The 27,917-nt window shown below is 49.0% G+C and overlaps 3 long non-coding RNA genes and 3 other non-coding genes across 8 annotated transcripts; 4 read left to right on the top strand and 2 right to left on the bottom strand.

Annotated features, from left to right (window-relative positions):
• The first annotated feature begins 4,989 nt into the window (after window positions 1-4,989).
• Window positions 4,990-5,062, top strand: trnaf-gaa (transfer RNA phenylalanine (anticodon GAA)). The gene has a single exon. It is a non-coding gene; the product is annotated as a tRNA-Phe (tRNA).
• Window positions 5,063-5,171: 109 nt separating this feature from the next.
• trnav-aac (transfer RNA valine (anticodon AAC)) lies at window positions 5,172-5,244 on the top strand. Its single transcript has one exon. It is a non-coding gene; the product is annotated as a tRNA-Val (tRNA).
• Window positions 5,245-11,580: 6,336 nt separating this feature from the next.
• Window positions 11,581-11,638, top strand: LOC138243741 (U7 small nuclear RNA). The gene has a single exon (XR_011192359.1). It is a non-coding gene; the product is annotated as a U7 small nuclear RNA (small nuclear RNA).
• Window positions 11,639-12,450: 812 nt separating this feature from the next.
• Window positions 12,451-20,350, bottom strand: LOC138243005 (uncharacterized). 3 transcript variants are annotated; one of them, XR_011191875.1, is made up of 4 exons: window positions 19,718-19,963; window positions 17,965-18,038; window positions 17,034-17,104; window positions 12,451-12,762 (listed from the first exon to the last, which is right to left on the bottom strand). It is a non-coding gene; the product is annotated as an uncharacterized lncRNA (long non-coding RNA). The 3 variants fall into 3 exon arrangements; XR_011191874.1 differs by lacking the exons at window positions 12,451-12,762; window positions 19,718-19,963 and adding an exon at window positions 20,254-20,350 and having other exon boundaries at window positions 16,907-17,104; XR_011191873.1 differs by lacking the exon at window positions 12,451-12,762 and having other exon boundaries at window positions 16,907-17,104.
• LOC138243006 (uncharacterized) lies at window positions 12,707-13,611 on the top strand. Its single transcript, XR_011191876.1, has 3 exons — window positions 12,707-12,776; window positions 13,101-13,159; window positions 13,331-13,611. It is a non-coding gene; the product is annotated as an uncharacterized lncRNA (long non-coding RNA).
• A 1,972-nt stretch (window positions 20,351-22,322) lies between the features above and the next one.
• On the bottom strand, window positions 22,323-23,661 carry LOC138243212 (uncharacterized). The gene is made up of 3 exons (XR_011192041.1): window positions 23,588-23,661; window positions 23,094-23,257; window positions 22,323-22,965 (listed from the first exon to the last, which is right to left on the bottom strand). It is a non-coding gene; the product is annotated as an uncharacterized lncRNA (long non-coding RNA).
• Between the last annotated feature and the right edge of the window lie 4,256 nt (window positions 23,662-27,917).

Raw genomic sequence — 27,917 nt, 5'->3', positions numbered from 1 at the left:
CTGTAATCACTGACGCAGACATGATGTTAATACTCTGACAGCATCTTGGCTGATTTGGTTAAAGTGTTTTCCTATTAAACAGGAGATTCTGTGCTCAAATCCCAGCAGTGTCTTTCTTCCTGTCTTGTCTTACAAAATGTATCACTATGGATGATTACATGCAGCTTGATTTTGTTTAATGCAAGTTTTCATTCCCTTTCTGATGGCTCTCTACAGTAATTTTAAAAGTACTAATCGGGATGGATTACTGTACATATCCTCAGTAAAGGGGAATATATAAGTAGTGACTATCCAAATTGCATTTTTGTGTGAAACACATTTCAGAAAATCGAAAACCAATTTTCAAAACTCACAATAACAAGACAAAGGCAAAAGATAAGTTCACTTGCACTTTATGCATATTTACCACAACCTTGCCTTCTGATCATAAAAAGTCTTAATTTTAATGTAGCAGTTTTAAATGGGACATTCAGAACATGACATATGAGAATATATGGTTAACCGAGGATGAGCAAAGGATGATCGCACTTTCTGCTTATTGCTATGAACCTACCCCTGGTTATAAAAATGTCTCAAAATTCTGACACTGAGGTGTGAGACACAATGTAACAGGCTCTCATAATCCCGAAATACAAGAAATTTTACTGTAGCATTTTATAAATTTGACCCTGTGAACATTGCATGTCCCTCCTTCCTCATTACCAAAACATCTCAATGTCCCGGCACTATGTACATTTGTAATTACAACACTTCACTGTTTCATTTCTGAGTTGTGACATTGTGAACATGGCATGTTAAAGTATATAGAAAATCTAGATCAGAATAGGCTAAATGCAATTCCTAGTGATTTATCATTTTCTTACTTTCTAAATGAAAAAAATATTTTTTCAGTGATTATGACACTTCAGTATGACATAAAATATGCTTCAATGACAGAATAAATAATAATAATAAATAAGCATGGAAAAAATACCCAAAGTGGACATTCATAGTTGTGATAATAGAATGTTAGATATCGGGTGGGTAGCTGCGTCAGCATGCGTAGGCTGCAAAGGAACAATTAAAGCACTATTCCTGCTGAAAAGAAAAGAATCACAATGTTTCGGCTGTGGATCCTTCTTCAGGTGTGAGAAAGACAGGGCAGTAAGCAAAGATAATTTTCTTTGCTGAATGCAGTTTATCGCTGATGACAACATCAAAGACATTAAGGAGTTTTTACGGTTAAAAGCTCCACATCAACTTCCTTCCATAACTAACCTTATCAGATCCCTCAACTCCCAACTCTTCCAGTTTCTCACTTCAGAGAAGGATAAAAAACTCAAAATTCTCTACAGAGAAAAACCATCAACACCCTTATCACCTCCACCAATCCTAACCTTGGTGTTACTACACCTCTGACCTTTCCCTTTCACCCCTTTGCATCCTCAGCTAACATATTTTAATAGTACAACAAAATTACAATAGATTGTACAGTATTTATGTTTAAAATTAAGGTAAATGTGTCAAAATATCGAAGTCCAAATGCACGGTGCTAATGTAACAAAGCTCGCAAGTTCTTAAACAAATCTGCATTGTATTTTTAAAATATTTCAGCAAAGGATGCAACGGGGGTATAAATGACGACTCGACTTTTTCTTGGGTGAATTTGGTTTTCTGGGGAGTTGCGATGTTGGGCATACAGTAATTGGACATTTCCCGGTGATTCTGACACGTGTTAAGCTCTCGCATTTCCTGCAAAAATTAAAATGGTTAAGGTTTCGCTGAGAAATCCAATCGACCTTTGCGAAGACAATGTTTACATCGCAAAAGAAACACGTTCCTGGGTGGATTCGAACCACCAACCTTTCAGTTATGAAATCGAACGAGCGACACAGATGGAATGGTGGGTCCGTGTCTCACATCACAACATTTCGGTTAAAAAAAAATCTTTTTTTTGCCAGCTGGTAATATTTCTTCTGCACTGATAATCAAGAATTGATTTTCATTTCTCGCAAGCTGTGTGAATTTCTTTAAATACAAGTTTTCCAGAAAGGAAATGAATACATGCATTTAACGAAATCTCAAGCCCTTTGTGATAGTCCGAAATGGTACGTTATGTACCACAAGATAGGAAAAAAAACATGACTGGGATTTTCAGCTACGTGACCTACGGTACCAGACTGGGGTAAAGTTACCTTGAAGTTCGAAAACGATTTTGGCACGCCTGTAGCGTTTACACGAAACCTCTTAGAATCGCGAGAATACTTGCTTTGTGTATAAAATACATTGTCAATGCTTTCTCAGCCTTTACTTTTTCGTTTATATGACATTTTCCCGTGGTAAAGTTAGCTTGAAATTCGAAAACGATTTTGGCACGCCTGTAGCGTTTACATGAAACCTCTTAGAATCGCGAGAATACTTGCTTTGTGTATAAAATACATTGTGAATGCTTTCTCAGCCTGTACTTTTTCGTTTATATGACATTTTTTTGACCAATCACGAATATTATTTTGTCCATATCTTCGCAACGGAAGCACAGAACGCCTTCAAACCAAATGCATTTTAAAGACCACGACATGTAGATATTTCCACAGCCTCTACATCAAAGTATCAGTGAGCTAATTATCTTTTTTTAAACCTCCGGTTTTTCATCGATGCGTAATTACGCACTAACTGGAACCCGGGGGACCGCTGTATACACAAGTTCACAACGCGAGAAATACTGTTCAATACGGCTTCATGCGAAAAACGCGTATATGACCATAGGCAACAGAATAGCGCAGTCTCCAAATACTCCGACTGTAAGCACGGGAGTAAAGCTTTGTCTGAATTCTGAAACCCTTCCTTTACGTCCTGTTTTCATTCAGGTAAGAGTCAACTATATGCACAATACTACTGACAGCAGGAAGATTAAAATATTCTTTACTCAGCACCTTATTAAAAACAGCTCCCCTGATGTTCAAACCGATTTTTTAAACAGAACACTGACACAGCTTTGCGTTCTGAATCTCTTTTTCTCTTGCTTCTATTTAATGTGGCACAATGCACTGGGATAGGGGTATTCTGTTCACAAACCAATAGCATTTAAACCACAGCACCCACAATGCTGCAAGTAAGTGTTTTGCACACTAAGAGAGCGATGTCTTCCTCGTTAGTATAGTGGCAAGTATCCCCACCTGTCACGCGGGAGACCAGGGTACATCAGGACACGCATTGAAGTGAAAGCAGGATGCGCTGCGACATGCACTGTGAAGATCCCGCCACACTAAGAGGTAAGTGGGTCTGTTGGATCACAGCGCTAGGCGAATCCCCAAACAGTGTGCGTGGCAACAAACGAAACGGGCCTGTTTCCGCCCGGTTTCGATCCGGGGAAATCGGGCCCAGTAGTGGCGGGATCTGTACAGTACATGTCACAGCGCATCCTGCTTTCACTTCAAGGCGCGTCCTGATGTACCCCAGTCTCCCGCGTGACAGGTGGGGACAGGTGACAGGTCCTATACTAACGAGGAAGACATCGCTCTCTCCGACCCCCGGCATCGTGTCCCGACCCACCGTGCTGGAAGCCGACGCGTGCTGTGATTCCTTTACGGAGCAGAAATGACAACCGAGGAGCCGAGAGATCATTTCAGCATTTCGCGTCTGAACGGAAAACACAAACGACCAACTCGGAATGACTTGCTTTTGACGCTTCTCAAAGCGTTCTTTGTGCATCGAACAGACCCACTCACCTCTTAGTGTGGCGGGATCTGCACAGTGCATGTCGCAGCGCTTCCTGCTTTCACTTCAATGTGCTTCCTGATGTCGAGTCGTGTGCCGTGCGGAGGCTCTGAAAGCGAGAGCAATGAAAAGGTGCACGACGCTGTGAAAGAAAACAGAGAAGTGAAAGGCAGTCATTCTCTAAGGAGGTGAAATAAAAGCTACTCCCCGTTGGGGAATCGAACCCCGGTCTCCCGCGTGACAGGCGGGGATACTTGCCACTATACTAACGAGGAAGACATCGCTCTCTCCGACCCCCGGCATCGTGTCCCGACCCAGCGTGCTGGAAGCCGACGCGTGCTGTGATCCCTTTACGGAGCAGAAATGACAACCGAGGAGCTGAGAGATCATTTCAGCATTTCGCGTCTGAACGGAAAACACAAACGACCAACTCGGAATGACTTGCCTTTGACGCTTTTCAAAGCGTTCTTTGTGCACGACGACTGCGCCGCCTAGCAGATACAAATGGGTTGTACAACTTTGAACTAGCAAATGGAAGAGGGCTAAGCCCCCTCTCTTTTAGCCCAGGTTCGATCTGTCTCCCAGAATCACCAGGGTGCACACACACACACCCGTGCCGTTGAAGTGCTCTGCTTCATTTCTAAGGGCAACTCAACATTCACTCCTACCCCGAGTGCAGAAAAGACAGCATCCACAGCAACAACAGCTCAGGTCTCTGCACAGGAGCAAAGCTGCCCTCATCTCCTCTGCTCTGCGGCTCCTGCGGAGTGGAGTCCTGCCTGGAGCCGTGTTTGCAGGCGGCGGCTCCCTGCGCCCTGTCTGTGCGTCGTGTCCAAGAGCTCCTGGGAGGAAGAGAGAGCCCTCCCACTCGGGGGCTTTTCCACGGTCTGTGTGAGGAGGGGCGGGTGTGTCCAGTAGCTTATAGAGCGGAAGCCTGGGGCGGCGGAGAGCTGTGATCATGCAGACCTTGAGACCTCTTTGTCTGCTTTCCCGCCCCCCGTCCGCCCAAGCTCTGCTCCAAAGTACCCCAGCAACCCCTCACACCTGCACGTGTCACAACCATTAGGTGTGGTCATGAGACACCCATTGGGTGTTGTTCTGTTTTTGCTAATTGTTTCCTGCCCATCGCAGGCAGGAGTCCATGCAAGGAAGATGCGCTGGACAGAGCTCAGAGGGCGCAGCTGGGTGGCTTTCCTTCTGAGTGACGTTCCTGCAACACTCTCCCGCTACTCTTGGTGCGCTCATGCCGCAACACAGGAAGGCTGGAGCAGGTGGCTGTGGGCTCTGCGCACCGCCGAAATAGTTCAGATGGGAGAGCGCTAGACTGAAGATCTAAAGGTCCCTGGTTTGATCCCGGGTTTCGGCATTTTGTTTCATCGCGCCCTTTGTTCCTCTCTCCAGCGCTCCCTGCCTAAAATGACACTTCCCTTTCTCAGCCCGAAACGCAAGTGAGACACCAGCAGTGGTGCCTCCAGGTTTCCGTAGTGTAGCGGCTATCACGTTTGCCTAACACGCAAAAGGTCCCTGGTTTGAGACCGGGCGGAAACAGCCTCTTTTTGCACACTCCTGTACTTCACAGAGGTCTTGAGCGACCGGTCATTTGTTCCCAATGTATTTCCGGTGCCTTCGTGCACTCTTGTACCAAACGCACGTTCCTTCTGTACGCGGAGCCGATCATTTGCAATTGGGCTGTGCCGACAGACCAGGACAAGCTCTGTCGGCTCAAAAGCAGCGCAGGACCTGCAAGAACAACAGAAAGATTAGCATCCAGCGGGGTCCTCTTAGTGAGCCCAAGAGCTCATCAAGAATCGGCTCCAGCAACAGGGCTGGGCGCATTGTTCCATTCTCCGACCACTCTTGGTGTAAACAAGTCCCTCCTGGTCTCTGCTTGAAATGCACCTTCCTGCGTTTGCTTTGGTGTAACTGGCTTCCCCTGCATGGGCGAATGTGAAGAAGATCCTTAGTAAGTAATTGAAGAAAACCGAGAAGAGGTCGGAGTGGCCTCTGTCGTTCATCAACGATCCAGTCAGGCAGTACTCCTCTGTAAAGCGCCGTTCGTTCACATCGATTGGCTTTTTTTGCCTTCATTCGTGCAAGTAGTAAAAGCAGACGCCCCTTTAGGGAGCCTGTCAGCACCCGTTGTTTTCCCCTTCTGTAAGCTCTCCATAGCCTCTCAGCTCTTCTACTGTCAAATCCCCCTCAAGTACTTCCCTATCTTCTTCACTCAAAACGTTTTCTAGCTTTGAGGTAAAAAAATGAATTTCTTCATCCTTTACCTCTGTAGAGCTTCTCTGTCCTGTCCCTAGTTTCTGGTCTGCTGTCCTTCCTGTCCCTCTCTTTCCCCTGGGCTATATATTTCCGGGTCTTGCACTCTGTCCTCGCTCAGCACTGACGTTCGGATGTCCTGAGACCCGCCTAGCACCAGGGCGCCCCACGTCCGCTCCCTGAGGGCACAGGTTTCTATACGGCATTCCTGAACTCTTTGCACTAATGAGCCCGGGCCTTTTTCCCGTCTCGCCGCTACGCATATGGGTCTTTTTCCGCACTCCTGCTCCCCACGGTTAGTCCCTTTGGACGTCCGTGACAAGAAGGCCTCGATGCAGGAGAGGATAGCACTCAGCTCTGTACTCTCTCTTCCCTCCTCATCAACTACACTTTCCATGACAGACTTGGAGCCTACCACTTTCCTGAAAAAGAAGCGAGTACACTTCTCATTTTCTTCCAAGAACTGACCTCTGCTTCTTAACAGCACTCCTCGACTGCTTTCTTCGACTATGCTCCGGATGTCCTTTTTTAAAAGGGTGATATCCTCAAGCACATCGAAGCCACCGTGCAGCATCGTGTAGAGACGCTGCAGCTGCCTCTGTTTCCTGGCTAGCACTCCTCTCCGTCTGGCAGCAGCCTTCCTTCCCTCAGCCATGAAAAAGGCCTTTGTCCTCACCTTCACCTCCTCCCACCACTCTCCTACTGACCCGTACAGACACTGCAAGGACAGCCACTGTGATAGTTTCTTCTTGTGGCGGGATACTACCCCCTCGTTCTCTAGCAGCTTTGTGTTGAGTTTCCAGAGGCCTCTGCCAAAGACAGTCCCGCCTTGGAGTTCCACTCTACACCCTAAAGCCTGATGTTCTGAGAAGAAGACAGGCTGAAGAGTGACCCCAACAACTTTCACTCTCTCTGAGACAAAGCAATAGTCAATTCTGGTGCTGCTATTCCTCCCTGACTATGTATATCCTGCTGTTGTGGGATATATACATCTATATGTGTCTGAGAGTTTAAAGTCTTGAACTAAGTTTTGCAGGGCCAGTGAGCTGGAATCAAATTTTATCGGCCTTTTGGCTAAGATCAAGTTCAAGTGGCATGCCCGCAGTTCTTGTCTTTCCAAAGTTCTAGAAGGCGATCGAAGATCCTGAGGAGTGCTTGAGCTGGTATCGCCCGAGGTTGAGCCTAGGGGGTTAAGGCCAAGCAGCAGCTGAGCTGGGTGGGATCTGGCAGCAACGTTCTCTCTCTCTGCTCTCTCCTCTCCCCTCCCCCTTTCTCTTTGCTCCACCTCCTTGGCCTCTTGGCTGGGAGTAGGTACTCTTGGCCTGCCCGCGGTGCTTGCTTTCTTCCTCGAGACTCGGAAGCGCTATCCGCTCCCTCTCTCTCTCTTTCTGCCTCCTTGGCCTCTTGGCTGGGAGTAGGTACTCGTGGCCTGCCCGCGGTGCTTGCTTTCTTCCTCGAGACACGGAAGCACTATCCGCTCCCTCCCTCTCTCTCCTCCTGCGCCTGCACCTAGCTGGGCTTTGCCCACAAGGACAAAGTCCAGGGCTCACTCGCTGCTCCTTTAGCAGCTTAACCCTCCTCTCCACAGGACCTTGCTCTCTCTCTTTCTCTCCTTTTTTCTTTTTTCTCCTTTCCAGATGGCAGACAAGAAGACACTGATCCGGTTCCACTGGACCAAGAAAACAGAGACGATGCCAACTGCGAGATCCTATTTCAATACCTTCCTGAGAGGGATCCTGCAGTTGGTGGCCGGAGATCTCTACTGCCTGCAAGACAACAAGGCAGAGAGATACATGGAGGCCTACATGGCCACGGTCGCCTCATATGAAAAGGCAACGAAAATGATCAGAGAAAAAGGTAAGCACCCCCGTTTCTCTGATTTCAGGCCGGAGCCTATGAGGAAGACAAACCAGAGGACCATCACAGTCCTCACATACAACCCCTACGTACCAATGGAACTGGTAACAGCGTACCTATGGAGGTAAGTAACTCTGGTGGGCAAACCGACGGAGATCAGGGACAGTTGCGGCGTCTGGTACGGCAAACGCCAGTACCGAGTCCTCCTGAAAGAGGACCTAGAGGGCGTCGACGGTTTCCAGCACCCCCCGGCCCGCTTCAACATCGGAGCCGACAGGGGGTACCTTTACTACCCCAGGATGCCGGATTTCTGCAAGAAGTGCAGAAAGTCCTGTCACAAGGAGAACACGTGTGACATTGTCAGATGTCACAACTGTAACAAAGAGGGGCACCTGGCAAAAACCTGCCGGGCAGCCAAAAAGTGCGACGGATGCAGCGCCGAGGGACACCTCCTTCACCAATGCAAGGTAAGCAAACCTTCATTTGCCCAGGTGGTGGAAGCCGGCCGGCAGAAACCGGTCTCAAGACAAAGGGAGAGAGGTGAGAACAAAAAACCCGCACCTCCCCCGCAGAGAACTGAAACTGCCGAGGTCACACCCCCAGCCGCACCAGTGTCACAAGATGGCCGCCAGGACGACGGACAAAATGGCTGACCGGAGGAAGGGCCCTAATAACTCCCAGCAAGAAGGGAAAGAGAAGGGGAGAAGAGATGCAGGGCGGATCCACCTTCGGAAGGACAAAAGAAAAGAGTGGTAAGCGAGAACCGTTTCCTCGTCCTAGAGGAAACGGAACTTTCTTCCCCCGAGGCCCAGGAACAACCGGAGGAGGCAGCCCAGGAAATGGAAACCCTCCCCCCCGAGGCCCAAAGACGACAGGAAGTGACAGCCCAGGAAACAGAACCCCCCTCCCCCGAGTCCCACGGACAACAGGAAGAGGCAGCCCAGGAAGAGGTAACCCCCTCCCCCGAGGCCCAGGACAACAGGAAGAGGCAGCCCAATAAGTCGGAACCCCCTCCCCCAATCCCCAGGAACAACAGGAAGAGGCATCCCAGGAAGTGGAGCCCCCCTCCCCCAAGGCCCAGGAGCAACTGGAGGTCCCGGAAACTCCTGGAGAAAGGGAAGAAAAAAGCCTTCCCGAAGCGGTGGCGGAGAGTATCCTTGAGGAAGACGAGGATTACTTTGAAGCCGCCCTGGAGCCGGGACTGATGGTAGGGCTGGACCTGTCCAGCATGTTTACCTTTCAGTCCCCAGCGAGGCCTGGAGGGAGCCCAGCATATTCCCCCCAGGACCCGAACGAGAGGAGTTACATCTAGGCTAAACAGTGCCCAGATGTAGAGTCCCAAGTTTTCCACTGTAAGCACAAAGAGAGGAGGTTCAGCTTTCACTTGTTTAATCATGACTGTGAAACTTACCTTTCTAACATCTAACGTGAGAGGGCTAAGAGACCCGGTGAAAAGACGGGGAGTCTTTCATGATCTGGCTTCAAAGTCTTTCTCAGTTTGTTTCTTACAGGAGGTCCACCTGAAGGATGAAAGCGACAAGCTGACATTCACCAGGGAATGGACGAAGGGAGAATCATGCTGGAGCGTAGGAGGTGTCCACTCTTCTGGAGTGGGAATCCTCCTCGGAAACCCAGAAATGACGCTGGTTTCCTCCTTCTCGGTGGTGCAGGGCCGGATCCTGGTCGCAGACATCGACTGGAGGGGGCAGAAGTTGAGAGCAATTAACGTCTATGCTCCGACGGAACCCTCTATCCGGAAGGAAGTGTTTGCTGACCTGACCAGCTGCTGCACCACCAACAGACAGGTCTCCCGGACAACGACCGGGAGAAGGGGAGCGACGCTAGTTCGGCAGAGCTGGAGTCGCTACTCAAGCAGTTCTCCCCGGTAGACGGTTTCAGACGGTGCCTCCCTAACGACACCGGAACGACATGGAAAAACTCCCGGGGAGTGTGCAGCCGCCTGGACTACATCTTTCTGCACACGACCTGCTCCCTGGAATCAGCGACGGTGTCCCCGGAGTGGTATTCCGACCATGAGCGCTTGACGGTGGTGGCTAACACCAACCTGCCGGCATTCGGTCGTGGGTACTGGAAACTGAACCGGGAGATACTGGAGGAAGACGACTTCAAGGCACTGTTCCGTAAAGACTATGCGAGCTGGAAGTTGTGTACCCACTGCCGGCTAGACTCAGACGAGCGCTGCAAGGGATGATCTTCGGCTTCGTCTTGGGCGGCAAGTACGAGTACATCACGAGAAACCGGATGTGTCAGCTGGTCGAGGAAGGGGGTCCAGATGTCCCACATTTCCCCCTGAAACTCGACTGCATCTTCTACTGCAACCTCTGTTGGGCGCTGCGGGAGCCCATCAGCCACAAGTACCAGTACTTTGTCAGGCTGTGGCTCTCCGTCCCCATGAGGCACTTGGTCCAGTGGTCAAACACTGGGCCCAAGGCAGAGATGCGACCGGAGTTCTACACCCATGCTGTCAAGTGGAGCAGGAGGTACGAGGCCACGAGACAGCCAGAGCCCTGCAGCAACCACAGAGCTCTGTACAAAGAGGTGAGGGGGCATCTGGTCGCCACAAAAGGCTAAGAGTTCCCAGACAAGTCTGGGAAAGAACGCAGCCGAAAGAACTGGACAACCAACTGAAGGACCTCAACTGGATGGCTGTACACAAGTGACTGGCTACCAGAGAGGTCCTCTACAGACACTCGCTTACCAGGAACCCGCATTGCCCCCGGGACAAGTGTTTCGTCGAGGAGACTCAGGAGCACGTGTTCTGGAGCTGCCCCTTCGCCAAGGCGTTGTGGGGCAGAATGGACAACATTATGCAACTCCTGGGAACGGATGCGGTGCTCAGTTACCAGTACATTCTGCTGGGGGCTGGCACCCACTGGACTGGACAAGGGGACACAGGACCTGCGGGGGCTGCTGCTGTCCCTCACAAAACAAGGACTGTGGAAGGCGAGGAACACTCTCATCCGGCACAACATAAAGTGGGGGGCGAGGGAGCTGGAGGAGAGGATCCTGGCGGACCTCAGGAGGAGGACGAAGCACCACGTCGCCAAATGGGGTTTCCCCACGGCGAGGGAGCGCTGGAAAGGACTTTGGGATATACAGGGATTAAAGGACGATAGCGAGTGGTAGGTTTGGAGGGACTCTCTTAATTGCGCAAATCCGCCCCCACTTGCAAAGATTGATAACGGACAATCAATCTCCGTTCCGCCGTTGTTTTTTATTACATGGAGTGTTAATATGTGTGAGATGTTCCTTTTGAGATGTTTTTTTTTTTGTGGAATAAAGTATATTTTGTAGAACAAAAAAATCTTATGACAAGGTTTACAAGTTATCTGTTGAACTACATTCTAATAGGTGTGGTCACAGTCCAGGTCATTTGTTTACGTTTTTGTTTCTGCAGCAACTGTTAGATGAAATGTGCTAATATGTAACCTAACTCCAGTGTGAATAACTAGAAGAGGGGAGCAGCTCCATTCCAGACCAAGGGAGCTTTGAGATTGGCTGGGCCAGATCTCTCATTTGCATATCTGATTTGGAAATATAACACTACACCCCCTTCTTGCATGGATTTAACTTGCACCCAAGAGTCCCATACTGTGTATTGCTACTTATTTTTTTTATGATAAGTGGTGATTAGCAGTTGACAGGTTTTATTTGTTGAATTATAAATGGTTTTGTATTATCACCCTGAATGGCCTGTACTCAAGGTTTGGTAGGGTATGTGTTTTCATTTCATTTACCAAATGGAATTTTTGCTCTTTTAGTATTTGTCTAGAAGGCTTTCTGAAGTCAGGAAGCCCATTTATTTGGTGAAAAAAGATTCTGTATTAATATTAATATTTCTCATACAACATAAATAGGGTCTTTTAGGAATAAAAAGATCTTGCACTTGGAAATCTTAATAAAGCTGTGTGCTTCCATACACTCGAGCAGTTTTGATTCCTAATATTTGACCTTAGGTGTGGGAACGGGTCTTTTTTGCCATTTGATTTCCAATTGATCAGCACAGTATAGAAAATAGACCCATAAAGCAACCTCAGCAGTGACAAATGTGCAAAAAGTGATCACTTGTTTTCGCCCGCTTTGAAACTGAAACCCTTTGGTGTGTTAAGAGAATGCGATAACCACTACACTGCGCAAGGTGGGAATGGGTGACTTGCAGAGAGTGTTGAACTTCGAGAAAGGACTTCTCTCAGGAATATATTTCCACATTCTGAAGAGGAGATTTACTCCATTTCTGTAGTCTGACTTCCTCTTTTGCTAGAGAGCTGTAGAATGTGGAGTCACCTATCCAGCTCTGGGAGCAATGTGTAGATAACAGGTTTGTTACTGCCGGATGAGCACAGTAAATTAATACAGCAGAATAAACACACTGAGTATTTGAAGGGAATTAACAATCTTTTACGTCTCGTCATGTTCAATGCTGCTGTCATTTCTGTAATATTGTGATTATCATGTTCATCACACATGCGCAAGATCCCCTGTTTGAAATTGGGCAGAAACAGGTGTCTTTTTATCTTCTCACATTTTGCACTCCTGCCAGTGTTTTTGGATCTTGTTTTGTCTTATTGCAAGAATTCGAATTTCCTGTGTCATTCATCACATCACATCACATCAAACAGCCAGCAGATCGTGTCACCTTTCAGATAGTCATTCTTCTGCTTCCTAAATTTCCTAGAGACAGGTCTTTTCAGCAGAACTGACAAACGTGGCAAAGCAACCTGATAAGACCAGGTCCTAGAAGTCACTACTCAGTCAGTTACTACTGCCGAAATGCAAGCCCTTCCTCCAGCCTGAAGAAGTTGATCCTACATTACTCATGAAGAAGATGTATCTACCAAACCTCAGAGAGCTGAGCTGGATCACTCCAGTGGAGGGGGAGAGACAGAGAGGCACCAGGCTGCAGGCTGTGGACTTCTGAGTGAGCTGAAAAGGGACAGGTAGAAACATGTTGAATATTTAGTTTTACAACAATACCTTGAGTTTGGACTGCGATCAGCTTCATTTTGTATTTCAGCTGTGAAAATGCAATTTCAAAAATGCACGCCCCAGTCATGTTAGGTTCAAGTTACAGTTGCATCACAACTCAATACATTTGCAATTCACTTCAAATGTTGTTTTTGTTTGATCCAGTCTGTCCTCACCTAAAGGAGATATCGACTCAGTCTTTGGAATTTGTATATATATATATTTCAGTGATCCCTCAGCCATTCCTTCTGTTTTGTAATTCAATTTCTCTTTTAAAATTCCTTCCCCACTTCTAGGACCTGCAGTTGCTGAACTCCACAATGGCTTCTATTGGAAAGTCTGTGACTGAGACCAAGTAAGTGTTCACTTTTTTATGAAACCATTATTTATTTTGGAGCAATGAGCAATTCTTATATAAATACAATAAAATCATTATGCTCAAACTATGAGAGAGAAAATTAAGGATAATTTAAGAAATCAGTCTTAGCTTGTTTCTATACACAGATGGTATTATTTATTTTCAAAGGAAACCCACGAGGATTCCCCTGGTGTGCAAGATGTGCCTGAATACTTTTGATCAGCTTCCTGCTCACTTGAAGAGGGCGTGTATGAAGCACGCCACGGCAGAAGAGATCAGGATGGCCTCTCAACAGGCGAGGAAGGACATGATAAATCACCTGAAGAACATCGTGGATTACAACAGAATAGAGATTGTGTCTGGCGAGGCAAACAGGGCAGTGGTTGTAAGACTGCTGGAGTCCTTGGCATTAGGGACTAAATATACTAAACGTATGATGCTAAAATGATGCTAAAATGTTATTTTCACATATATTAATGTAATAAATGATTGCTTATGCTTTATGCACTACTTCACTGCTTCACTGCTCTATGCTGTCTGGAAATAAATCCTCAGACTGCTTACTGCCCTGGGCATGTACCAATAAATCCGAATGCACATCTGAATCCCAAACAGAATCTCTAGTAAAATACGATCATTTGTGAAACAGGCAAATGACTGTCTCAGGGGCCCATTCCTCATTCTCAAGACACATGTATGTAGTACGTACACCATGCATTGAGCAATAGGGACTGAAGACACCACAGGTAAGGTTATAAGTCATTCTGAGGGATACAGCTAGGCATCTGAAATGCAGGGTTTGAGAGCCTTCAGGAGCACTGCATCCTTTGAGACAGACCCGTGCGTGTTAAACAAATGATCATTTCTTTCAGCATTAGGGACTAAATATACTAAACGTATGATGCTAAAATGTTATTTTCACATATATTAATGTAATAAATCATTGCTTATGCTTTAACAACAAATCTAATTAAAATAAAAGCTTAAATTTTGTATTTATCTTGTACCATAGAACATGATTTTCTTTGTATTTCATGCCCACAAAGTGTCCAAATGTTCTATGATCATTTCTTTCAGCATTAGGGACTAAATATACTAAACATATGATGCTAAAATCCTGAAAAAAGGATGTGCTCCATCTCGTCAGTAGATTGGATTCCAAAACTGATTTGGGTCAATATACATTACCTTTGAAGATAAGGTACAGTCTACTGTAGGGAACCATCAACGTAGAAAGCATTGGCCTTCCCTGGGGGGCAGGTAGGTGCAAAAGATAAACCTTTATCCTATCTTTATCCTAAGATAAGTGGCCAAGCTCATCATGTTGCCATAGTAGACAAAGTTCTATAAAATGTTGAATAACTTTTAAAAAAAGCATTTTGGTCTTTCAGTACTGTACAAGGTTAATTAAACTGTCCCTGGTAATGCAAAGTAATTAGAAGCATCCCAGAAACTTTATCTCTAGAAACATTAGCTGTTTTATATCATGTAATTTAGTGTGATGTTGTCAGAATTCAAGGACATTATTACACACAGAAATTGGTTCAGTTAAATCTAAAAAACACAGCTAAACATGGGTTTAAATGTAAAATAGAAGTCTTACCTCTTGTCAAAAGATTTAATTCAAGAAGTGAACCTCAGATCCTTTTTTGAAAAAAGTAAGTTCAAATGAAAATGATTGTTAAAAACTGGGCTTTCAATAAATGACAAATTTAATCTAATACTGCTCTGATCATGGTAGCAGGAAGGTGTGAAAATTACTCTGTACCTAGGAGTATTTTGATCCCGAGTTCTGAATCCCAAGCAGAATCTCTAGTAAAATAGGAGGCACTGGACTATAAATACCCATCCATGTTATAACACACTCACCAAGGGTTTTTTAGTTTAACTCTGAGCTTTGAGAGATTTAATACCTATGGTACCCATATTCATCCTTTATTTAAGGGAAGTACACATCCTAGACACACAGGAAACCCTCTTGCCCCAAGGGAAGACCGATACTTTGGATGGTAATGATTGAACCTGGCTTACAACAGACATCTTTTGAAATGGTAATTCTTTCAGGTGGCTTGGCAAACTTCCTGCCCCAGCTAAGACAGGTACTTTGGATGTTAATGCTTGAGACTAGACATCTTTGGAAATGGTAATTCTTTCCGAGGGCTTGGGAAACTCTATTTCTTTGAATGCACCTGCACTGTTGAATATACTTTAAACCCATGCTTAGCCATGTTTTTAAAATTAAATTATAACGATTTCTGTGTTTGATAATGGTAGCAAAGGCTTACTGGATATGAGTGTCAAGTGTCGACATGAGTGTGAGCAGCGTCGATTCGAGTGTGAACGGTGTCAACACGAGTCCTGTTGTTCAGTACAGTGTCAATACGAGTGTGAACAGTGAGTCCTGTTGGTCAGTACAGTGTCAATACGAGTGTGAACAGTGTCGACACGAGTGTGAACAGTGAGTCCCGTTGATCAAAAAAGTATCAATATAAGTGTGAACAGTGAGTCCTGTTGTTCAGTATAGTGTCAATACGAGTGTGAACAATGAGTCCTGTTGGTCAGTACAGTGTCAATACGAGTGTGATAAGTGTCGACATGAGTGTGAACACTGAGTCCTGTTGATCAAAAAAGTATTAATAGAAGTGTGAACGGTGAGTCCTGTTGTTCAGTATAGTGTCAATACGAGTGTGAACAGCGAGTCCTGTTGTTCAGTACAGTGTCAATATGAGTGTGAACAGTGAGTCCTGTTGTTCAGTACAGTGTCAATACGAGTGTGAACAGTGAGTCCGGTTCTGTACAGTGTCAATACGAGTGTGAACAGTGAGTCCGGTTCTGTACAGTGTTAACTCATTGAATTCCCTCTTGCTCTGCACAGTGTTACAGGTGAGAACACGTGTTTTATTCTTTGCAGAATTAACACAGACAGATACTGCTGTTGAATACTCCACAGTCAACAAACCCCGAGCCGCACAAAGTGAGGATCTTTTACTTCTATCTATTAAACTAGCAGAAATAAAACATCATGATAACTTCTTGCTGCTCTGTCCAGTTTAAACACAAGTGTGAACATTTGTAATAATAGTGAGTCCTGCTGTTGTGCACAGCGTGAATACAAGCGTGAACAGTGAGTCCTGTCGTCTGAACAGTGTCAATACGCGTGTGAACAGTGAGCCCTGTTGTTCAGTATGGTGTTAATGTAAGTCTTATCCTGTATAGTATAAGTTAACATAAGTATTGACCCGTATCCTGTTCTCTACAGACATCACACTACCCAACAGTGATGTGGAGTACGCCACCGTCAACAAACCGAGAGAAGCACAAAGTGAGGACTTTTTTAACTCTTTACCACAGTATAAAACCCACAGGAGTAATGAGAATGACACTAAAAACAACAACACTGATAGTGAACAAGAGATTTTGAACAATACACATTCTAGTCAGATTTAAATACCCACAGACCTGACCGTTGGAAGTAGTAAAAAAATGCAAATTATTTTTTTTCTGCGTGCAGGTTTTCTAAGAATTGAAGAAAGGTTAAAAACGAGAGAACGCCATTTGGTTTTTCAAACCTGTCTGGTAGTTAGTGATTAATTGGACCCATGATTTAATCCACCTGTATCTGGAGAGAAGCCAGGGTATCGGCATCAACAACAAGGCTGGGCAGCTTGTTCCCCACCCGCCTCTGTGTAAAGACGCGTCACCCATTCTTGGTTTTATTTTCACCTTTCACTATACGTGAAGAATTCCAAAAGGTGCACAAATGCTCTGGAGCTATTCTGTGGTTCGGCGATGTCTCTGGAGCCTTTTGTCACAGTGTGCGACTTCCCTGTGTGTCTCCCCGAACACAGGGTCTGACTGAAGGGGCACTGACCTGCAGGAATGGGAGGAGACCGAGCTGGGACGGTTCTGCCATGTCAGCGAAACTCTGGACCCCGACTTCATCTGCCAAAGAAACAGCAGCGTCAATTAACTCAGCCAGCGAGTTCAACTGTCGCCTCCCTTCTCTCCATCTCTGTGTGTCCCATCTCTTCATAACCCGTCTCCTATCAATCCTACTGTGTTTCATTTACTCTTCCTCACTCTGTCTCCTGTCCGGTTGTCTGCACTTAAAACTGAGGTATTTCCTGTGATCTCCTCTCTCTCGCTGTGTCTCCTGTCCTGTGTGTTTGTTACTGAGGGATTCTCTGTGATCTCCTCTCTCTCTCTCACTGTGTCTCCTGTCCTGTGTGTTAGTATGTTTGTTACTGAGGTATTTCCTGTGATCTCCTCTCTCTCACTGTGTCTCCTGTTCTTCAGTGTTTTAATTATTTTTAAATTAAAAATAATTTAGCTCATTCCTCTCTCACTCACTGCGACTCCTATCCATTCTGTGTTCAGTTCCTCTGACTTGCCTCTTGCATCAGCGCTAGCAATATCATGCATCTATCTAATTTAAAATTATTGATCTGTCACCTTGATAGTTCGATCTCTGCTACAGTTAGCATAGATGGCACAATTAAAAGGACGATGAGCTCAACATCTGTGCGCGTCTAATTAACTGAACCGTACAGAACATTGTGCCTCAGCTAGTCTCTCGCTGGCGGGGTCGCCCATCGGCGAGACCACGTCTCCAGGAAATTCTGTGGACTGGACACCGCGGGAGGGTGGGGCTGTGTTTCCGCACGAACGCCGGAAATCACTCAGGATCTCCAGAGAGACTCCTGTAGCCTTACAGCATCACAGTCACAGGCCTCAGCATTGCAACTGTATAATATCAAACGCCCAGACACCCTGAGGTGAGGCCGACCAGTCTGAAGTATTACCTGTAAACACCAGGCACACTGGAACCTGACTTCATCGTCCACTTAGCGCAGAGGTGGGGCGGACAGTCAGTTTTCTGGGGAGAAAAAAAACAACACCAGGAATTTAGCATACTGAAAGGATCATGGAGTGATGATCTGGCTGAACCCGCTTGGCTGAGGGCTCCTGGCCAGAGGACGAGGAGGCTGGGACCCCCCCCTGCACAGCGAGGAGGAGTGACCAGGGGGGGCAGCTACACAGGTGGAGACGGGGTGGGAGAGGGACGCGAGGGAGAGAGGGGGATCACGTGCAGTATTGACAGTGTTTCAGGAGAGGAGTCAGGAGTGATTGCTAAAATATCGACAGCCGAGTCTGACCGAACTAGGGTGTGGCCATCCCTCTCGAACTTTCATCACAAACTCCTGTCTTCCTGCGGTGTCTCTGAGGAAGCTACCATTTTTCATTGGCTACTAAGAGGTGGAAGAGGTGTTAGTGGGACAGCAGGGGGGCGCTCACCCTGCGGTCTGATACCCCAGTATAGTGACGGGGGACACTATACTGTAAACAGGCGCTGTCCTTCGGATGAGACGTAAAACCGAGGTCCTGACTCTCTGTGGTCATTAAAAATCCCGGGGCGTCTCTCGAAAAGAGTAGGGGTGTAACCCAGGCGTCCTGGCCAAATTTCCCATTGGCCCTTACCAATCATGACCTCCTAATAACCCCCCTCTCTGAACTGGCTTCATCTCTCTGCTCTCCACCCCACTGAGAGCTGGTGTGTGGGGAGCGTTCTGGCGCACTATGGCTGCCGTCGCATCATCCAGGTGGGGGCTGTACATTGGTGGCGGTAGAGGGATACCCCATTCCCTGTGCAGCGCATTGAGTGGGGTGTCCAGAAAAGCGCTATATAAGTGTTAGCAATTATATAGCTCAGCCCCTCAGTAGTTGAGATCTCTGTTATACCCATCTAGAAACATGCAATCAGCATGTTATTGTTGAAGCAATAGTCACAACATTATTCCACACCTGGGTGAGAGGCGGGTTATGATGACAGTCATGCTTTCTACACCTTATACTGAGCTCAGAAATGGACCGGGCGGACATCTCACGAGCAGATCCCTCTGCGTATAAGAAAGGCAACTTGTCTCTGCAAAAATACCACGGATTCACATCCAAAATATGATAAAAAGGCAAAAACCCCACACTTGGAATGCAAACGTACCCTACAAAGGAAACACGGTTTTAAAACCAACTTGATTTTCCCCTGGAGAAACCTTTTTATGGACACACATCGCATCTATTACACATGTATAACTAAATATAAAGATAAAACTTAATATAAGAAGTCATGACACATCACACATGACAAAGTCTGGTCCAGAATAAACAGTTTACACTGACCCACCTTTATTTACCCTGGTCACTCACTTCTATTAACTGTTTAATTGGGTAACAAATGAATATTTGTTTCAATTTGGGATCTACACCTGGGAGCCCTGAAATGTTGGCCAGAGGGGAGAAGCTGATATTCAGACGTGAGAATATATTATGATGTTGTTTTTCACCTGTCTAATCAAAGCTTGTTCAAAAATGATCTGATTATAGGACACCCGAGTTTATAATCATACTCATTCCACTTTTTAACCCCGTATATATGCACAATATGAAACGTATATACACTAAATCTCACGTGTGACTCCCATAGTATACATTTCTTTACGAAAATTAGGAACACTTATTACAATTATCAACCCCCCATGACGAGGCAATATTTCATACCTTTGTTTCTTTGTGGGTTCAAAGTTCTGTCCTGTCGTTTCACACGTAATGTTTTGGTAGTTATCTCAATTTTCCTTTGCAATTATCTCCAAGATCATCATCAACTTTTTGTAAAACGCTATGCACAACTGATATTTAAAGAAAGTCCTGTACCAAAAGGTCTTCGTAGGGAAAGACAACTTTTTTTTCCTTACGTCAGTCGCTACACGGTTACTCTTAAAATCCATTCATCGCCTTTAAAAAAAAAGTTTCGTTTTTTATTGTGGTTCACTGACATTTCTGTCACAATTCTGAGGGACCCCAAATAAAATTAACTTGCCTGTTTGAAGACGCTGGCGAGGTTAAGACAGGTATCGAGCCACCTCCGTATCTAACGGACGTTTAAAATAAAAAAATGGCGTGTAATGTTGCGAAGGGCTACTGTTTTTTTATAGGTTGTCGATTGTAAGGGACGTGGGCCGCGACAGAAATACTTGTCGGGGTGGGAAAAGATTTATTGATGGTTTATTGTACCGCAACGGTCACAATTGACTCACCAGCAAAGATGGCGCCGAGGCCACATCGACTCCCTCCCGCCCTGCCTCGCACCGAAGCTCGAGCTGCGGAGCGCGACGCCGAACCGCCGGTCCGCGGGCGCGGGCGCCGGACATAGACGTCTTAACCCCTTCCGAGGCGCAGGAATTATAGATCACTGTAGTTTCTTCTAGACCCGGGTTAGGGACAGTGTGCCCTCCGTGAGAGTCTTCTGAGGAAGACAGTGTCTCATGGGTGTCCAGGCTGTCCATCACAGGACACACAGACATACACACTCACACACCCTGGACAGGACACCAGTCCATCACAGGACACACACACACTCACTCACACATCCTGGACAGGACACCAGTCCATCACAGGACACACACACACTCACACACCCTGGACAGGACACCAGTCACTCACAGGACACACACACACACACACACACACACACACCCTGGACAGGACACCAGTCCCTCACAGGACACACACACACACAACCTGGATAGGACACCAGTCCCTCACAGGACACACAGACACACACACTCACACACCCTGGACAGGACACCAGTCCATCACATGACACACACAGACTCACTCACACACCCTGGACAGTACAGCAGTCCATCACAGGACACACACACACCAGGGCCAGTTTTCCCAGAAGCCAATTAGCCCAAAAACCTGTCTTTGGACTCGGAGAACACAAGGAGAACATGCAGACTCCACACAAACAGTTTCGAAAGCCCGAAAAGTGGTTGACGTTTTAATTTGGCAACGCCACGATGGATCCCAGTTTTTTTTTTATTTTGGAGGCCAAAGAGGACAAAAAAGGAAACGTCCGGAGTCTTGTAGCGTGAAAAGGGTTTAAATTTCGACTTAAGGAGTTGGCCATCGTTATATTTCGCGAGGTATATAATACAGGGGGAAAAAGAACATTTACATTTATCAATCTACTAGTAATACTGGGTGGATGTCACGTTCCCCAAAGTTCAGTGTCTCTCTCTAATAAAGTAGAAACGCGACATTAAACTCCGTTCGAAACGGGAGAAATCACCAGGACACGATACAGCTGACGTCCGGAAAAGAAAAAAAGAACTCCTATTCCCATTTGTAATGACCCTGTCGTGTTTTTCCCGGTGTACGCTTCTCTTTCGGAGACCGTTTCTCTCTGGTGTTGTTTTGCTGTTGGAATAAATGCCGAGGTGACCCTTCTGTGTGGAGTCTGCGTGTTCTCTCCAGCGGGTCGTTTCCTCCACCGCAGGGGCTGGTCGAACCGGGGTCTCCCAATCGTCACAGAAGTGTGTGTCGTTTTGGGTGGTGGGGGGGGGTGCATCGGGGATACTGCGCCCCGAGGGGGTGGCCTCTCACCTTGCTCCGGACGATGGGAGAAGACCTGTACCTTCACGAGTCCGGGTTGTGAAAACTTCTTCTGACAGTTCAAAACGTTTCAAAGAGACTACAGCGCTACCCTGTGTTCCATTTCTATCGTGTATTATTAGACAGTCATAAGTATCTGTCCTGATCACAGAGTCCCCCTCTCACTGCCAGGACAGGAGCCCAGTGCAGCACGAATAATAATAATAATTAATAAGTCTGGACCCTCCACTCAGAGCTCTTCCCAGGTCAGGGGGATCCCCTCCAGCCCCCCCAGTGTGCAGCCCCCACCTGGATGATGCTCCAGTCCGCTCAGCACACAGCAGCTCTCAGTGGGGAGGAGAGCAGAGGGATGGAGCCAGTTCAGAGAGGGGGGTGATAAGGAGGCCATGATAGGTCAAGACCAGGGGGGGAATCAGGCCAGGACACTGGGGTAACACCCCTACTCTTCTCCAGAGACACCTCGGGATTGTTAATGAGTCTCATTAACGTCTGTTGACGTCTCATCCGAAGGACGGCGCCTGTTTACAGTCCAGTGTCCCCCGTCACTATACTGGGGCATCAGGACCCACACAGACCGCAGGGTGAGAGCGCCCCCTGCTGGCCCCACTCACACCTCTCCCAGCAGCAACTTTGGGGGGGGGGGGCAGGGAAAAAACCAAAAGCTAAACAGATTTTTTTTTAAAAAAATTTATTGATGCTTAACAAAAGGTCATCAGTCCAGCACAGTCTGGGGTCCCTCAGCTTCGGTCCAGCACAGACTGGGGTCCCTCAGCTTCGGTCCAGTCTGGGGTCCCTCAGCTTCGGTCCAGCACAGACTGGGGTCCCTCAGCTTCGGTCCAGCACAGTCTGGGATCCCTCAGCTTCGGTACAGCACAGCCTGAGGTCCCTCAGCTTTGGTCCAGTCCAGTCTGGGGCCTCTCAGCTCCAGTCTAGTCCAGTCTGGGGCCCCTCAGCTCCAGTCCAGTCCAGTCTGGTGTCCCTCAGCTCCAGTGCAGTCCAGTCTGGGGTCCCTCAGCTTCAGACCAGCACAGTCTGGGGTCTCTCAGCTTCAGTCCAGCACAGACTGGGGTCCCTCAGCTTCGGTCCAGCACAGACTGGGGTTCCTCAGCTTCGGTCCAGCACAGTCTGGGGTCACTCAGCTTCAGTCCAGACTGGGGTCCCTCAGCTTCGGTCCAGCACAGTCTGGTGTACCTCAGCTCCAGTCCAGTCTAGTGCCTCTCAGCTCCGGTCCAGTCCAGTCTGGTGTCCCTAGGCTCCAGTCCAGTCGTCTGGTGTCCCTCAGCTCCAGTCCAGTCCAGTCCAGTCCAGTCCAGTCCAGATGTTAGCAGGCACAGAACCAGGAAAGGAACCTGGAAAGAATATTGTTATTGCAGGTGTGAGGGACATAGACACACACGTCACCATGACATCAAACAGCAAGAGGAGACTCCTCCTTGAATCACAGACATGACCGGGCGGCGCCCCCCTGTCTGCTCACCTGCTCCTCCTCTTCCTCTTCTTGTCCTTCCCGGCAGCCTGCTCCTCCTCTCCCTCGCTCTTTCTCTCCTGAGCTACAGGCTCCGCCACCTCCATCGGCTCGTCTTGATCTTCTGTCTCCACCGACACGCAGCTCAGGGACATCAAAAAGACGCATCGGCGCTTCTGAAGCAGAGACAGGAGAGTCACGTTAAGAGTCGGACTGGACACTCCAGTACATGAACACTGCACTGAGAGAGAGAGGGGTTCATACAGACACACTGACTGGACACTCCAGGACATGAACACTGCACTGAGAGAGAGAGGGGTTCATACAGACACACTGACTGGACACTCCAGGACATGAACACTGCACTGAGAGAGAGAGGGGTTCATACACACACACTGACTGGACACTCCAGTACATGAACACTGCACTGAGAGAGAGAGGGGTTCATACAGACACACTGACTGGACACTGGACAGGAGTAAAGAGAGGATCAGAGCATTACCCACCTTCTTTTTCTTCTGTCTCACAGGAGGTGGTGATTGGACCTCCTCCAGCTGGAGTCCGAGGAGGGAGAGAGGGGGCAGGAGAGGGACAGCACAGGGAGAGAAAGAGAGAGACAGGTGAGTCAAGTGTCCCAAGAGCACAGAGACTCTGCTGAGATCACACTCGCAGTGAGTGAGCCTGGGTGTAGCCCACTAATACTGACCCACTGGACACCACAGGACAGAGAGGAGGAGGAGAGAGACACACTGAGGACAGAGAGGAGGAGGAGAGAGACACTGACAGTCAGGGCTGAAATAGAGAGAGACAGAGAGGCAGGGACAGGCAGACAGCAGGCCGAGAGAGACACTGACAGACAGGGCTGAAAGAGACACTGAGACCCAGGGACAGACAAGACGGCAAAACTCCACCACAGACAGGACAGGGGGCAGGGTGGGACCAGCACTGACCTCCTTCCTCTCTCCTGCCGGAAGAGCTGTCTCCACCTCCTCTTCCTCCTGCAAGTCAAGAGACAGGCTTAGAGAGAGACGGGCTGGCGGGACATCGGCGAACAGAGCTGAAGTCAGAGAGCAGAGGAGACAGGCCCAGCTGGGACAACGCAGGACAGACAGAGAGACAGACAGGGAGACACACGGAGAGACACAGGGAGAGAGACCCAGCTGGGACAACGCAGGACAGACAGAGAGCAGGGAGACACACGGAGAGAGAGGAGGGAGGGAGACCCAGCTGGGACAACGCAGGACAGACAGAGAGACAGGCAGGGAGACACACGGAGAGACACAGGGAGAGAGACCCAGCTGGGACAACGCAGGATAGACAGAGAGCAGGGAGACATGGAAAGACACAGGGAGAGAGACAGGGAGAGAGGGACAGACACAGAGAAAAAGAGAGACTCAGACAGAAGGACAGAAAGACAGAAAGAGAGAAGTACAGATGGACAAAAAGACAGAGAAAAGGACAGAAAGACAGATGGACAGAAGGACAGATGGACACAGAAAAGAACAGAAAGACAGAAGGACAGAGAAAAGGACAGAAGGACAGGACAGAGAAAAGGACAGATGGACAGAGGGACAGATGGACTGAAGGATAGACGGACAGATGGACGGACAGACGGACAGAAGGTCAGACGGACAGACGGACTTTGCCCCACTTGCCTCGTCAGACATCTCAGCCTCTCTCCTTGCCCTCCGCACCGGGGAGCCCCAGGCGGGGCCTGGCGGGGCCGGGCGGGCGATGGGGGGCAGGACGGGTGGGGGCAGGGGCAGGGGCACCGCCCCGGGCAGCAGGGGGGGCTCGAGGGGCATGGCGGCGAGGAAGGGGGGGCGGCAGGGCGGGGCGGGCAGGGGCCTGAGGGGGCTGGAGGGGGGGGCCGGGGGCGGGGAGCGGAGGGGGCTCTCGGGCGAGGAGGGGGGGGACACCGAGCGGAACGAGCCGGGTGAGCCTGAGCGGGACGAGCAGGGCGACCCCGGGAGCTCCAGCTGCAGCTCGGCCGCCCTCTCCAGCTTCTGGACGAGCTCGGGGAAACAGGAAGACACCACAGGATTCTGTCCAGCGGGGAGAGGGGGAGACACAACGCAGGGGGGATGAGGAGCAGAGACTACGCCTGGACAGGTGAGTGTGTACAGTGTGTCCAATGAGAGTGTGGACAGGTGAGTGTGTACAGTGTGTCCAGTAAGAGTCTGGACAGGTGAGTGTGTACAGTGTGTCCAGTGAGAGTGTGGACAGGTGAGTGTGTACAGTGTGTCCAGTGAGAGTTTGGACAGGTGAGTGTGTCCAGTGTGTCCAGTGAGAGTCTGGACAGGTGAGTGTGTACAGTGTGTCCAGTGAGAGTGTTGGCAGGTGAGTGTGGACAGTGTGTCCAGTGAGAGTGTGTCCAGTAAGAGTCTGGACAGGTGAGTGTGGACAGGTGAGTCTGTACAGTGTGTCCAGTAAGAGTCCGGACAGGTGAGTATGTCCAGTGTATCCAGTAAGTGTCTGGACAGGCGAGTGTGTCCAGTGTGTCCAGTAAGAGTGTGGACAGGTGTGTCCAACAGTAAGAAGCTGTCTTACCCTGTAACCCAGCTCAGGGGTGTTAGGGGGTGCTCTGTCTCCTCCCCAGATCTCACCTTCAGGTCGTGTGAAATGCCGGACCACTAGAAGACGCTGGAAACGAGGACACAAGACAGAGATCAGGTCCACAGAGCTCACTCGATCACTACAGCAAGCAGAGACCTCTCGGCCATCAGGACTGTGGGGGTCAGAGTGGGGAGCTGTAGGGTATCGGGAGTTTAGGGGTCAGTGTGGGGAGCTGTAGGGTATCGGGAGTTTAGGGGTCAGTGTGGGGAGCTGTAGGGTATCGGGAGTTTAGGGGTCAGTGTGGAGAGCTGTAGGGTATCGGGAGTTTAGGGGTCAGAGTGTGGAGCTGTAGGGTATCGGGAGTTTAGGGGTCAGTGTGGGGAGCTGTAGGGTATCGGGAGTTTAGGGGTCAGTGTGTGGAGCTGTAGGGTATCGGGAGTTTAGGGGTCAGTGTGGGGAGCTGTAGGGTATCGGGAGTTTAGGGGTCAGTGTGGGGAGCTGTAGGGTATCGGGAGTTTAGGGGTCAGTGTGAGCAGCTGTAGGGTATCGGGAGTTTAGGGGTCAGTGGGGGGAGCTGTAGGGTATCGGGAGTTTAGGGGTCAGTGTGGGGAGCTGTAGGGTATCGGGAGTTTAGGGGTCAGTGTGTGGAGTTGTAGGGTATCGGGAGTTTAGGGGTCAGTGTGTGGAGCTGTAGGGTATCGGGAGTTTAGGGTTCAGTGTGGGGAGCTGTAGGGTATCGGGAGTTTAGGGGTCAGTGTGGAGAGCTGTAGGGTATCGGGAGTTTAGGGGTCAGTGTGGGGAGCTGTAGGGTATCGGGAGTTTAGGGTTCAGTGTGGGGAGCTGTAGGGTATCGGGAGTTTAGGGGTCAGTGGGGGGAGCTGTAGGGTATCGGGAGTTTAGGGGTCAGTGGGGGGAGCTGTAGGGTATCGGGAGTTTAGGGGTCAGTGTGGGGAGCTGTAGGGTATCAGGAGTTTAGGGGTCAGTGTGGGGAGCTGTAGGGTAGATGTGGGGCACCGGGTCCACCACAGGGCGGCCGGTCCAGTCTCGCGGAAGGCGACCGGGTCAGACTTACGGAAAAGCACCGGGACTTGGGCCGGGATCTCTCCCGCTGCCAGTCCGGGTTCGGCCTGACCGGTGTGACCTGTGAAGACGCCAAACTGCTCATCTCCAAGACAGCTCTGACCACATAGCCCAGCCCAGTCGTGTCGAGACTAGAGGCCTTGGGCAGTCTCTACAGTGTGTCCAGTGAGAGTGTGGACAGGTGAGTCTCTACAGTCTGTCCAGTGAGAGTCTGGACAGGTGAGTGTGTACAGTGTGTCCAGTGAGAGTGTGGACAGGTGAGTGTGTACAGTGTGTCCAGTGAGAGTCTGGACAGGTGAGTCTCTACAGTGTGTCCAGTAAGAGTCTGGGACGTCCAGAGGCAATCTGTGCTCTTAGAAGGCCATAATGGACCCGCGACCCTGTCTCTTGAGCCGAGGCATGTCCTCAGTCAAGATCACCACTGGAAGTGTCTCTCCTCGTCTGGAGGTGTTACCGTGAGACCTGGTCTGTCAAGCGCTTTGCGCTGCTATGTGTGTGAAAGGTGCTCTATCAGTGAAGTTTATTATTATTATTATTATAATACAGCGAGCGCTGCTGGGGGCGGAGAGGTCAGTCGGAGGAGGGCTGGACGCTGGACGCTGGACGGCGGGCGGGAGGGGTGGACTTACGACGCCTCGCCAGGCTCGGGTCCTGCTGCGACCGCGCACGGCCGTGCGGCATCTCTGTCGGTCCATCGTCCTGCCGAGACAAGCAGAGTCACAGAGGGGAGGGGAGGGGGCGGAGCCACACAGCTGGGCGGCTTGTTCCCCACCCCCGCCCCCCTCTGTGTATAGAAGAGCCTCCTGTCCTGACTGGAGGACCTCACCCAGCTGTGGCTGGAGAGAAGCCAGGGTATCGGCTTCAACCACAGGGCTGGGCGGCTTGTTCCCCACCCCCACCACCCTCTGTGTACAGTAGAGCCTCCTGTCCTGACAGGAGGAGCTCACCCAGCTGTGTCTGGAGAGGAGCCAGGTTATCAGCTTTGTTCCACACCCCCGCCACCCTCTGTGTACAGAAGAGCCTCCTGTCCTGACTGGAGGAGCTCACTCAGCTGTGTCTGGAGAGAAGCCAGGGTATCGGCTTCAACCACAGGGCTGGGCAGCTTGTTCCCCACCCCCACCACTCTCTGAGTAGAGGTGCACCTCCTCTCAATATCTTTTTACAGCACGATCACACCCATAAGAGTTGAGTAACGGTAAA

This window comes from Lepisosteus oculatus, chromosome 14, assembly GCF_040954835.1.
Source record: "Lepisosteus oculatus isolate fLepOcu1 chromosome 14, fLepOcu1.hap2, whole genome shotgun sequence".
NCBI lineage: Eukaryota > Metazoa > Chordata > Actinopteri > Semionotiformes > Lepisosteidae > Lepisosteus > Lepisosteus oculatus.
This window is presented reverse-complemented; position numbering and strand designations above follow the sequence as displayed.